Source organism: Notothenia rossii (assembly GCF_949606895.1).
Source record: "Notothenia rossii genome assembly, chromosome: 3".
In the NCBI taxonomy this organism is placed as follows: domain Eukaryota; kingdom Metazoa; phylum Chordata; class Actinopteri; order Perciformes; family Nototheniidae; genus Notothenia; species Notothenia rossii.
Window position 1 is genome coordinate 43,755,798 of NC_136901.1, and position 14,447 is coordinate 43,770,244.

General features: G+C 41.3%; 1 long non-coding RNA gene across 1 annotated transcript; it reads left to right on the forward strand.

The window, feature by feature from the left end:
- Positions 1-12,264: 12,264 nt before the first annotated feature.
- LOC307033300 lies at positions 12,265-13,379 on the forward strand. Its single transcript, XR_013806465.1, has 2 exons — positions 12,265-13,059; positions 13,280-13,379. It is a non-coding gene; the product is annotated as an uncharacterized lncRNA (long non-coding RNA).
- The last annotated feature ends 1,068 nt before the right edge of the window (positions 13,380-14,447 follow it).

Here is a 14,447-nt window from a genome sequence, read left to right on the forward strand (position 1 = left end):
ATCCAGAAGGTTGTTCTGATGGAGATAACAGGAGAGTTGTTTAAAGACAGCGCGTTCAAGTGTTTTAGACAGGAACGGGAGGAGAGAGACGGGCCTGTAGTTAATAACATCAGACGGATTGAGAGTGGGTTTCTTAAGGAGAGGGTTTACTCTTGCCTCCTTGAGACTGTTTGGAAAGTGACCAGAAGTTAGAGAAGTGTTGATGAAATGGGTGAGAAATGGTAGAATATCAGGAGCGATAGTCTGAAGGAGGTTTGAGGGGATAGGGTCCAGAGAACAGGTGGTAGGACGGGCAGAGGTAACGAGGGTAAGAACCTCACTTGGAGAGAGAGGGGAGAAGGAGGTCAGTGTGTGGGTGAAGGGAGGGTCTGGTGACCCAGCGGTGAGTAAAGGTGAGTCAGAAAAGGAAGAGCGAATATCATCAACCTTTTTTTCAAAGTGGTTAACAAAGTCGCTTGACAGAAGGGAGGAGGGGGGAGGTGCTTTGGGAGGGTCCAAGAGGGTGGAGAAGATAGAAAATAGTTTTTTGGGATTGGAATAGGAAGATTGGATCTTATCTTGAAAGAAAGTGCTTTTTGCCTGAGAGATGGAAGCAGAGAAAGAGGAGAGGAGAGCCTGATAGGTTAGGAGGTCGTCATGGTGTTTGGATTTCCACCATTTCCGCTCTGCTGCCCGAAGGATGGTTCTATTAGCACGCAGTGCGTCATTTAGCCAGGGAGCAGGAGGGGACTGACGAGCCGGCCGCGATGTGAGAGGACAGAGAGAGTCCAGAGAGGATGAGAGAGTAGAGAGGAGAGTTTTTGCAGCAGCGTTTGGAGGCAGGAGTTGGAACGAGTCAGAGGAAGGGAGGGCTGAGAGCACCGATGAGGCAAAGGTAGAGGGGGAGAGGGAACGGAGGTTACGGCGGACAGGAGCAGAGTTAGAAGAGATGAGGTTGTTATGTTTGGAAAGGGGTAGAGAGAATGAAATGAAGAAGTGATCGGATGTGTGGAGCGGGTTTACAGAGAGGTTAGAAGTAGAGCAGTTCCTTGAGAATATGAGATCAAGGACATTGCCAGCTTTATGAGTTGGTGGGGATGGAGACAGTGAGAAAGCAAAGGTGGTTAACAGAGATGTTAGTTCAGATATCTTCCCTGTCTGGAGGTTGAAATCTCCGAGAAGTACAGCGGGAGGGCCAGTTTCAGGGATGTGTGAGAGGAGATTATCTAACTCCTCCAAGAAGTCCCCCAAGGCGCCTGGTGGACGGTAGAGAACAACAATGGTTAATTGTATAGGATGGGTTACTGTGACGGCATGGAATTCAAAGGTGGAAGGAGTGAAATTAGGTAGCTTGAAGAGGGAAAAGCTCCATTTGGGAGAGAGCAGGAGACCAGTGCCACCTCCTCTGCCAGAGGGTCTGGGTGTATGGGAGAAGGAATATGCTGTGGAGAGAGCTGCTGGGGTGGATGTGTTGGATGGAGTGATCCAGGTCTCCGTGAGAGCAAGGAAATCCAGAGACTGCAGGGAAGCGTAGCCAGAGATGAAGTCAGCCTTAGGGACAGCTGACTGGCAGTTCCACAGGCCCCCTGAAACGAGATGTTGGATCTCAGTGGAGCATGTGGGATAGACGAGAGCAGGCCGGTGAAATCGATTAGGAGAAACACGGGGCCAGTGATAATTGCGAGAAGACACATGAACAGGAATGCAGAAAATACACATGATTATAGCATGAGGGGCTAGAGAACCCAAGAGAATTGAATAAGACTAAATAACACCAGCGATACTTGGCGCAATCAGAGTAGGATTTGCCTCCTCTTTGCCTCCCACGTGACTCCCACAGGACTCTTAATGTCTTTGTCAGTCTTCGTCTGGCTGACGCTGAAGCTGACGCTCCAGGAAAACGCAACCTAAGATGGATACCTGATTGCTCAGTTCTCACAGCTTTGGGGGCACGCCGCTGTAATTAGTTAACTATTTTCTGCTGATGGGCGACAGCAGAGTCTTCCAACCTCTTGGAATGCACACCTGAGGGGCGTGACTCACTGAGACCTGAGTTACAGCTGCTGGACTAGAGCAGATCTGAGATTTTAAAATCTCTCAGAAATCGCCGTTTTAGCTACAATAACTACAGAACAATTATACAGAGTAGAATAAATGAAACAGAGAAGTCTATTTAAACAAGAATATAACTTACAGTGATTGCTGAGTCAGTATCGATAGTGTCCTCGCCGAGTCTGGATGCACACTCAGTTATTCTGATTTGAAATGCGCTATTTAAAATGTTTTTCGGCTGGGAAGCGTTTTGCACTTCACGCAATCAGCAGAGTCTTCCAACCTCTTGGAATGCACACTTGAGGGGCGTGACTCACTGAGACCTGAGTTACAGCTGCTGGACTAGAGCAGATCTGAGATTTTAAAATCTCTCAGAAATCGCCGTTTTAGCTACAATAACTACAGAACAATTATACAGAGTAGAATAAATGAAACAGAGAAGTCTATTTAAACAAGAATATAACTTACAGTGATTGCTGAGTCAGTATCGATAGTGTCCTCGCCGAGTCTGGATGCACACTCAGTTATTCTGATTTGAAATGCGCTATTTAAAATGTTTTTCGGCTGGGAAGCGTTTTGCACTTCACGCAATCAGCAGAGTCTTCCAACCTCTTGGAATGCACACTTGAGGGGCGTGACTCACTGAGACCTGAGTTACAGCTGCTGGACTAGAGCAGATCTGAGATTTTAAAATCTCTCAGAAATCGCCGTTTTAGCTACAATAACTACAGAACAATTATACAGAGTAGAATAAATGAAACAGAGAAGTCTATTTAAACAAGAATATAACTTACAGTGATTGCTGAGTCAGTATCGATAGTGTCCTCGCCGAGTCTGGATGCACACTCAGTTATTCTGATTTGAAATGCGCTATTTAAAATGTTTTTCGGCTGGGAAGCGTTTTGCACTTCACGCAATCAGCAGAGTCTTCCAACCTCTTGGAATGCACACTTGAGGGGCGTGACTCACTGAGACCTGAGTTACAGCTGCTGGACTAGAGCAGATCTGAGATTTTAAAATCTCTCAGAAATCGCAGTTTTAGCTACAATAACTACAGAACAATTATACAGAGTAGAATAAATGAAACAGAGAAGTCTATTTAAACAAGAATATAACTTACAGTGATTGCTGAGTCAGTATCGATAGTGTCCTCGCCGAGTCTGGATGCACACTCAGTTATTCTGATTTGAAATGCGCTATTTAAAATGTTTTTCGGCTGGGAAGCGTTTTGCACTTCACGCAATCAGCAGAGTCTTCCAACCTCTTGGAATGCACACTTGAGGGGCGTGACTCACTGAGACCTGAGTTACAGCTGCTGGACTAGAGCAGATCTGAGATTTTAAAATCTCTCAGAAATCGCCGTTTTAGCTACAATAACTACAGAACAATTATACAGAGTAGAATAAATGAAACAGAGAAGTCTATTTAAACAAGAATATAACTTACAGTGATTGCTGAGTCAGTATCGATAGTGTCCTCGCCGAGTCTGGATGCACACTCAGTTATTCTGATTTGAAATGCGCTATTTAAAATGTTTTTCGGCTGGGAAGCGTTTTGCACTTCACGCAATCAGCAGAGTCTTCCAATCTCTTGGAATGCACACTTGAGGGGCGTGACTCACTGAGACCTGAGTTACAGCTGCTGGACTAGAGCAGATCTGAGATTTTAAAATCTCTCAGAAATCGCCGTTTTAGCTACAATAACTACAGAACAATTATACAGAGTAGAATAAATGAAACAGAGAAGTCTATTTAAACAAGAATATAACTTACAGTGATTGCTGAGTCAGTATCGATAGTGTCCTCGCCGAGTCTGGATGCACACTCAGTTATTCTGATTTGAAATGCGCTATTTAAAATGTTTTTCGGCTGGGAAGCGTTTTGCACTTCACGCAATCAGCAGAGTCTTCCAACCTCTTGGAATGCACACTTGAGGGGCGTGACTCACTGAGACCTGAGTTACAGCTGCTGGACTAGAGCAGATCTGAGATTTTAAAATCTCTCAGAAATCGCCGTTTTAGCTACAATAACTACAGAACAATTATACAGAGTAGAATAAATGAAACAGAGAAGTCTATTTAAACAAGAATATAACTTACAGTGATTGCTGAGTCAGTATCGATAGTGTCCTCGCCGAGTCTGGATGCACACTCAGTTATTCTGATTTGAAATGCGCTATTTAAAATGTTTTTCGGCTGGGAAGCGTTTTGCACTTCACGCAATCAGCAGAGTCTTCCAACCTCTTGGAATGCACACTTGAGGGGCGTGACTCACTGAGACCTGAGTTACAGCTGCTGGACTAGAGCAGATCTGAGATTTTAAAATCTCTCAGAAATCGCCGTTTTAGCTACAATAACTACAGAACAATTATACAGAGTAGAATAAATGAAACAGAGAAGTCTATTTAAACAAGAATATAACTTACAGTGATTGCTGAGTCAGTATCGATAGTGTCCTCGCCGAGTCTGGATGCACACTCAGTTATTCTGATTTGAAATGCGCTATTTAAAATGTTTTTCGGCTGGGAAGCGTTTTGCACTTCACGCAATCAGCAGAGTCTTCCAACCTCTTGGAATGCACACTTGAGGGGCGTGACTCACTGAGACCTGAGTTACAGCTGCTGGACTAGAGCAGATCTGAGATTTTAAAATCTCTCAGAAATCGCCGTTTTAGCTACAATAACTACAGAACAATTATACAGAGTAGAATAAATGAAACAGAGAAGTCTATTTAAACAAGAATATAACTTACAGTGATTGCTGAGTCAGTATCGATAGTGTCCTCGCCGAGTCTGGATGCACACTCAGTTATTCTGATTTGAAATGCGCTATTTAAAATGTTTTTCGGCTGGGAAGCGTTTTGCACTTCACGCAATCAGCAGAGTCTTCCAACCTCTTGGAATGCACACTTGAGGGGCGTGACTCACTGAGACCTGAGTTACAGCTGCTGGACTAGAGCAGATCTGAGATTTTAAAATCTCTCAGAAATCGCCGTTTTAGCTACAATAACTACAGAACAATTATACAGAGTAGAATAAATGAAACAGAGAAGTCTATTTAAACAAGAATATAACTTACAGTGATTGCTGAGTCAGTATCGATAGTGTCCTCGCCGAGTCTGGATGCACACTCAGTTATTCTGATTTGAAATGCGCTATTTAAAATGTTTTTCGGCTGGGAAGCGTTTTGCACTTCACGCAATCAGCAGAGTCTTCCAACCTCTTGGAATGCACACTTGAGGGGCGTGACTCACTGAGACCTGAGTTACAGCTGCTGGACTAGAGCAGATCTGAGATTTTAAAATCTCTCAGAAATCGCCGTTTTAGCTACAATAACTACAGAACAATTATACAGAGTAGAATAAATGAAACAGAGAAGTCTATTTAAACAAGAATATAACTTACAGTGATTGCTGAGTCAGTATCGATAGTGTCCTCGCCGAGTCTGGATGCACACTCAGTTATTCTGATTTGAAATGCGCTATTTAAAATGTTTTTCGGCTGGGAAGCGTTTTGCACTTCACGCAATCAGCAGAGTCTTCCAACCTCTTGGAATGCACACTTGAGGGGCGTGACTCACTGAGACCTGAGTTACAGCTGCTGGACTAGAGCAGATCTGAGATTTTAAAATCTCTCAGAAATCGCAGTTTTAGCTACAATAACTACAGAACAATTATACAGAGTAGAATAAATGAAACAGAGAAGTCTATTTAAACAAGAATATAACTTACAGTGATTGCTGAGTCAGTATCGATAGTGTCCTCGCCGAGTCTGGATGCACACTCAGTTATTCTGATTTGAAATGCGCTATTTAAAATGTTTTTCGGCTGGGAAGCGTTTTGCACTTCACGCAATCAGCAGAGTCTTCCAACCTCTTGGAATGCACACTTGAGGGGCGTGACTCACTGAGACCTGAGTTACAGCTGCTGGACTAGAGCAGATCTGAGATTTTAAAATCTCTCAGAAATCGCCGTTTTAGCTACAATAACTACAGAACAATTATACAGAGTAGAATAAATGAAACAGAGAAGTCTATTTAAACAAGAATATAACTTACAGTGATTGCTGAGTCAGTATCGATAGTGTCCTCGCCGAGTCTGGATGCACACTCAGTTATTCTGATTTGAAATGCGCTATTTAAAATGTTTTTCGGCTGGGAAGCGTTTTGCACTTCACGCAATCAGCAGAGTCTTCCAACCTCTTGGAATGCACACTTGAGGGGCGTGACTCACTGAGACCTGAGTTACAGCTGCTGGACTAGAGCAGATCTGAGATTTTAAAATCTCTCAGAAATCGCCGTTTTAGCTACAATAACTACAGAACAATTATACAGAGTAGAATAAATGAAACAGAGAAGTCTATTTAAACAAGAATATAACTTACAGTGATTGCTGAGTCAGTATCGATAGTGTCCTCGCCGAGTCTGGATGCACACTCAGTTATTCTGATTTGAAATGCGCTATTTAAAATGTTTTTCGGCTGGGAAGCGTTTTGCACTTCACGCAATCAGCAGAGTCTTCCAACCTCTTGGAATGCACACTTGAGGGGCGTGACTCACTGAGACCTGAGTTACAGCTGCTGGACTAGAGCAGATCTGAGATTTTAAAATCTCTCAGAAATCGCCGTTTTAGCTACAATAACTACAGAACAATTATACAGAGTAGAATAAATGAAACAGAGAAGTCTATTTAAACAAGAATATAACTTACAGTGATTGCTGAGTCAGTATCGATAGTGTCCTCGCCGAGTCTGGATGCACACTCAGTTATTCTGATTTGAAATGCGCTATTTAAAATGTTTTTCGGCTGGGAAGCGTTTTGCACTTCACGCAATCAGCAGAGTCTTCCAACCTCTTGGAATGCACACTTGAGGGGCGTGACTCACTGAGACCTGAGTTACAGCTGCTGGACTAGAGCAGATCTGAGATTTTAAAATCTCTCAGAAATCGCCGTTTTAGCTACAATAACTACAGAACAATTATACAGAGTAGAATAAATGAAACAGAGAAGTCTATTTAAACAAGAATATAACTTACAGTGATTGCTGAGTCAGTATCGATAGTGTCCTCGCCGAGTCTGGATGCACACTCAGTTATTCTGATTTGAAATGCGCTATTTAAAATGTTTTTCGGCTGGGAAGCGTTTTGCACTTCACGCAATCAGCAGAGTCTTCCAACCTCTTGGAATGCACACTTGAGGGGCGTGACTCACTGAGACCTGAGTTACAGCTGCTGGACTAGAGCAGATCTGAGATTTTAAAATCTCTCAGAAATCGCCGTTTTAGCTACAATAACTACAGAACAATTATACAGAGTAGAATAAATGAAACAGAGAAGTCTATTTAAACAAGAATATAACTTACAGTGATTGCTGAGTCAGTATCGATAGTGTCCTCGCCGAGTCTGGATGCACACTCAGTTATTCTGATTTGAAATGCGCTATTTAAAATGTTTTTCGGCTGGGAAGCGTTTTGCACTTCACGCAATCAGCAGAGTCTTCCAACCTCTTGGAATGCACACTTGAGGGGCGTGACTCACTGAGACCTGAGTTACAGCTGCTGGACTAGAGCAGATCTGAGATTTTAAAATCTCTCAGAAATCGCCGTTTTAGCTACAATAACTACAGAACAATTATACAGAGTAGAATACATGAAACAGAGAAGTCTATTTAAACAAGAATATAACTTACAGTGATTGCTGAGTCAGTATCGATAGTGTCCTCGCCGAGTCTGGATGCACACTCAGTTATTCTGATTTGAAATGCGCTATTTAAAATGTTTTTCGGCTGGGAAGCGTTTTGCACTTCACGCAATCAGCAGAGTCTTCCAACCTCTTGGAATGCACACTTGAGGGGCGTGACTCACTGAGACCTGAGTTACAGCTGCTGGACTAGAGCAGATCTGAGATTTTAAAATCTCTCAGAAATCGCCGTTTTAGCTACAATAACTACAGAACAATTATACAGAGTAGAATAAATGAAACAGAGAAGTCTATTTAAACAAGAATATAACTTACAGTGATTGCTGAGTCAGTATCGATAGTGTCCTCGCCGAGTCTGGATGCACACTCAGTTATTCTGATTTGAAATGCGCTATTTAAAATGTTTTTCGGCTGGGAAGCGTTTTGCACTTCACGCAATCAGCAGAGTCTTCCAACCTCTTGGAATGCACACTTGAGGGGCGTGACTCACTGAGACCTGAGTTACAGCTGCTGGACTAGAGCAGATCTGAGATTTTAAAATCTCTCAGAAATCGCCGTTTTAGCTACAATAACTACAGAACAATTATACAGAGTAGAATAAATGAAACAGAGAAGTCTATTTAAACAAGAATATAACTTACAGTGATTGCTGAGTCAGTATCGATAGTGTCCTCGCCGAGTCTGGATGCACACTCAGTTATTCTGATTTGAAATGCGCTATTTAAAATGTTTTTCGGCTGGGAAGCGTTTTGCACTTCACGCAATCAGCAGAGTCTTCCAACCTCTTGGAATGCACACTTGAGGGGCGTGACTCACTGAGACCTGAGTTACAGCTGCTGGACTAGAGCAGATCTGAGATTTTAAAATCTCTCAGAAATCGCCGTTTTAGCTACAATAACTACAGAACAATTATACAGAGTAGAATAAATGAAACAGAGAAGTCTATTTAAACAAGAATATAACTTACAGTGATTGCTGAGTCAGTATCGATAGTGTCCTCGCCGAGTCTGGATGCACACTCAGTTATTCTGATTTGAAATGCGCTATTTAAAATGTTTTTCGGCTGGGAAGCGTTTTGCACTTCACGCAATCAGCAGAGTCTTCCAACCTCTTGGAATGCACACTTGAGGGGCGTGACTCACTGAGACCTGAGTTACAGCTGCTGGACTAGAGCAGATCTGAGATTTTAAAATCTCTCAGAAATCGCCGTTTTAGCTACAATAACTACAGAACAATTATACAGAGTAGAATAAATGAAACAGAGAAGTCTATTTAAACAAGAATATAACTTACAGTGATTGCTGAGTCAGTATCGATAGTGTCCTCGCCGAGTCTGGATGCACACTCAGTTATTCTGATTTGAAATGCGCTATTTAAAATGTTTTTCGGCTGGGAAGCGTTTTGCACTTCACGCAATCAGCAGAGTCTTCCAACCTCTTGGAATGCACACTTGAGGGGCGTGACTCACTGAGACCTGAGTTACAGCTGCTGGACTAGAGCAGATCTGAGATTTTAAAATCTCTCAGAAATCGCCGTTTTAGCTACAATAACTACAGAACAATTATACAGAGTAGAATAAATGAAACAGAGAAGTCTATTTAAACAAGAATATAACTTACAGTGATTGCTGAGTCAGTATCGATAGTGTCCTCGCCGAGTCTGGATGCACACTCAGTTATTCTGATTTGAAATGCGCTATTTAAAATGTTTTTCGGCTGGGAAGCGTTTTGCACTTCACGCAATCAGCAGAGTCTTCCAACCTCTTGGAATGCACACTTGAGGGGCGTGACTCACTGAGACCTGAGTTACAGCTGCTGGACTAGAGCAGATCTGAGATTTTAAAATCTCTCAGAAATCGCCGTTTTAGCTACAATAACTACAGAACAATTATACAGAGTAGAATAAATGAAACAGAGAAGTCTATTTAAACAAGAATATAACTTACAGTGATTGCTGAGTCAGTATCGATAGTGTCCTCGCCGAGTCTGGATGCACACTCAGTTATTCTGATTTGAAATGCGCTATTTAAAATGTTTTTCGGCTGGGAAGCGTTTTGCACTTCACGCAATCAGCAGAGTCTTCCAACCTCTTGGAATGCACACTTGAGGGGCGTGACTCACTGAGACCTGAGTTACAGCTGCTGGACTAGAGCAGATCTGAGATTTTAAAATCTCTCAGAAATCGCCGTTTTAGCTACAATAACTACAGAACAATTATACAGAGTAGAATAAATGAAACAGAGAAGTCTATTTAAACAAGAATATAACTTACAGTGATTGCTGAGTCAGTATCGATAGTGTCCTCGCCGAGTCTGGATGCACACTCAGTTATTCTGATTTGAAATGCGCTATTTAAAATGTTTTTCGGCTGGGAAGCGTTTTGCACTTCACGCAATCAGCAGAGTCTTCCAACCTCTTGGAATGCACACTTGAGGGGCGTGACTCACTGAGACCTGAGTTACAGCTGCTGGACTAGAGCAGATCTGAGATTTTAAAATCTCTCAGAAATCGCCGTTTTAGCTACAATAACTACAGAACAATTATACAGAGTAGAATAAATGAAACAGAGAAGTCTATTTAAACAAGAATATAACTTACAGTGATTGCTGAGTCAGTATCGATAGTGTCCTCGCCGAGTCTGGATGCACACTCAGTTATTCTGATTTGAAATGCGCTATTTAAAATGTTTTTCGGCTGGGAAGCGTTTTGCACTTCACGCAATCAGCAGAGTCTTCCAACCTCTTGGAATGCACACTTGAGGGGCGTGACTCACTGAGACCTGAGTTACAGCTGCTGGACTAGAGCAGATCTGAGATTTTAAAATCTCTCAGAAATCGCCGTTTTAGCTACAATAACTACAGAACAATTATACAGAGTAGAATAAATGAAACAGAGAAGTCTATTTAAACAAGAATATAACTTACAGTGATTGCTGAGTCAGTATCGATAGTGTCCTCGCCGAGTCTGGATGCACACTCAGTTATTCTGATTTGAAATGCGCTATTTAAAATGTTTTTCGGCTGGGAAGCGTTTTGCACTTCACGCAATCAGCAGAGTCTTCCAACCTCTTGGAATGCACACTTGAGGGGCGTGACTCACTGAGACCTGAGTTACAGCTGCTGGACTAGAGCAGATCTGAGATTTTAAAATCTCTCAGAAATCGCCGTTTTAGCTACAATAACTACAGAACAATTATACAGAGTAGAATAAATGAAACAGAGAAGTCTATTTAAACAAGAATATAACTTACAGTGATTGCTGAGTCAGTATCGATAGTGTCCTCGCCGAGTCTGGATGCACACTCAGTTATTCTGATTTGAAATGCGCTATTTAAAATGTTTTTCGGCTGGGAAGCGTTTTGCACTTCACGCAATCAGCAGAGTCTTCCAACCTCTTGGAATGCACACTTGAGGGGCGTGACTCACTGAGACCTGAGTTACAGCTGCTGGACTAGAGCAGATCTGAGATTTTAAAATCTCTCAGAAATCGCCGTTTTAGCTACAATAACTACAGAACAATTATACAGAGTAGAATAAATGAAACAGAGAAGTCTATTTAAACAAGAATATAACTTACAGTGATTGCTGAGTCAGTATCGATAGTGTCCTCGCCGAGTCTGGATGCACACTCAGTTATTCTGATTTGAAATGCGCTATTTAAAACGTCTTTAATGTTCGTTGTTGCGCATAACAGAGGATTCAGACATTGTACATTCAATATATAACTAAACACGCCTTTTCTCCTTCTTATCTCTTTCATGACTTTTCATTTAATACATTTTAAAAGCTGTAATCAATACTCCAAAAATACAGGAAATACGTCACGGCAATTATCATTTCCGGTAGTTCCGGATGTTGTCACATGCTACCCACGTCTGTAAACAAAACGTATTCAAATAAACTGTACCTTCATTTAATATTCAGCAATAATAATATCTCAACATCTATAGTTGTAGTGTTAAAATCAGTAGGTGTCATATCGCTACTAAATTCACCTCTGTAGGAAATGGTATATTAGCCACATGCTAAATGCTAACCGGAGATGAAGGATTTTTAAGAATAAAAGCTTAACAATTGGTTGTGCACAGTCTATGGTTGTGCACGAGAACTTCTGGTTTTTCAGTATAAATCAGCATTTAAACTAACGGTATGTTTAAGCTACATTATTCCATCAAAACATTGATTTGAATTTTGAACTGTTCTCAAGCTGGTAAAGGTGCAGCTAGTTTGAATGAATTTGTATAGAGAGGCGAAGTCCCTCCCCTTCCGGGAGCCTCCATGGGACCCCGGAAGCTGAAAATTATACATTGAAGTCAATGGAGAGAGAAAAGTTATCTTTTGATCCCGTTTGAATTGTGCCACGAATGACACATATGATGTTTGTCAATCTTAAACAATCATTTCCATGCAAAAAAAGTCACAGTTTGTCGTAAAAATGCTGAAATATAAGACTATGAATATAGACTACAAATCCCAAATGCATTCTGGGTCGCGTAAGTGATGTCATAGGCGATAATGCTCCAAGACTGGTTGTGACTCGCAAAGCAAAGAGGAAGAAGAAGACTGATTTATTCCCTCCAATAAATATAAGAGATTGCTCCAATAAATTCACTTTTACAAGATGCCTGTGTGCTTTGTACGAGGTTGTAATCACAAAAGAGATCATACCACTTGCTCGTTCTATCGCTTCCCGTCTGATGAAAGGACCAGGAGTCGTTGGACCAAACATATCAGGTAATATACATGTTTTGCATGGAACATAGTCAAGTTAGCTACCTAGCTAGTAGCAAGCATGTTAGTTAGCATTATATTACATTACTTAGCCTTGTCATTTGTATTAGCCTTAACATGAAGTAAACCAAAATGTTAAACAGTAAGAGTAGTCATGATGGTAAGTATTTTGTGAAACATTTGAAGAGTAGCCTATCGCCCCCTCCACCAGGTGCTAAGGGGGCGGGAGGTAGGCTAACCCCACATTAGTATCAGCGGTCTTTTCTACTTAATGCTATCTGCACAAATGGTTAACATTGACCATTAAAAGATCAGGCAGTTCAGGGAGAGTCGAAGGAAGGAAGGCAGGCAGCTTTGCATGACATTCTTCTGGACGTTTTTCATTGTGATGATAGTGAGAGTGAGTCAATCTGTTTGTTGGAAAGACAGTAGTTGAGTGATTACTGAGAGAAAATTATTAAAAGAGATAATTATTCAGTGTTGTTACTTTAAAGTGTTGTTACTGACCTTTTTCTCTTTTATTTTCTTTACCTCACCTGTAACTGCTGAGACCCTGAGGAACATGCACACTGGTCTGACCTGCTCTGGCAACCTGATTTCCACTGTACGTAATAGTATTTGGTTATGGTATATTATTTATATACATCAAAGGCACAATGCACCCCTCAGAGACACACATGTATTGAGTGGGATATTTTGCATTGGTCATGTGAAATCATCTTTACATACTAGAAAACTGTAGGAGCGGCAACTTGTTTTGAAATTGAATTTTTAATATCCGATAATAAAGTTGATCTGTTTTCTTTATTCTTCTCTCTTCCCAGCTCCATCCATCACCATTCTCTGTTCCTGCAGGTCCTGCTTGCTAATCAATATTCATATTTTTTTACACGATTACAAATAAAGTCAATGTATTGTATGACATGAAGTTGTGCTTCATTCTGAGTCAATAATAAATTCATTCTGCCTTCAGCTGCAAAATTATTGTGGACTGCACTGACATCCATGTAGCTGCCCCCCAGTAAGATGAACCAAGCAAAGTTGACATACTCAACATACAGCTGTACTCTTAAGTTTACATGAAGAATTTGTGAAATATTGGTAATAGCAGGTTTAAATGATTATTAGTAATTCATTATATAATTTTCTCATCGTAGATGAGCAGACAGGGAGCAGATGAGAAAAGCAGAATATGCAGCTGCCATTTTCCACATGGAAAAGAGAAAGGGCCAAGTGTATTTGAGTGGACAAAAGAGAAATCCCAAATACGAAAAATTAAATTATACAATTAAAGATATGTATACAAATAAATATATATCCTATATACACCATCATGTATAATGATGGTGTATGATGTAGAAGGAAGTGTGGTAGATAACAAGTAAATATAGTTACATACAGATCCATGTTACAGCAAAAGATGGAATAACTAAGAAGCACGCAGTATAATAATAATTACACGCAACAATTAAATAACTGCTCAGCATCTCCACCACAATACCAATCTGCTGTGTCCTGTTTTCCTTCCCTCTGCATAACACCCCATCCCACATACGAAACACAACGCAGAGTCCGAGGGTGTTAAGAGTATGTTTATTTAAATGTCCTCCTCTCTACTGGCCAACACAGGGAGCATATGCTGGGTGTAGAATTGTTCCAGGAGGAGGAGATTTCCATGCCATGCAGGGTCTTTGGGGATGGGGATGATGATCCCCTCCTTCGTGGTCCACAGTAGCAGAGACTCCGGTCTGTGATGTGCAGCTGTTATATAATATACAATACATTTTTTTGAAAAACATTTGATCAAAAAATAAGGATTTGGTCAGGATCTAGAGTCAGTGTGTAGTTTATTAATTAATCAATGCTCGATACATTAGGAAAACACATACCAGTGTACGTGAGGGAGTCACACACAGCTGTGCCTAGATAACCAAACAAATTGACAACAGGGATGCAAACTCATCAGGTATGAAAAAGGTGACAAGGATCCGA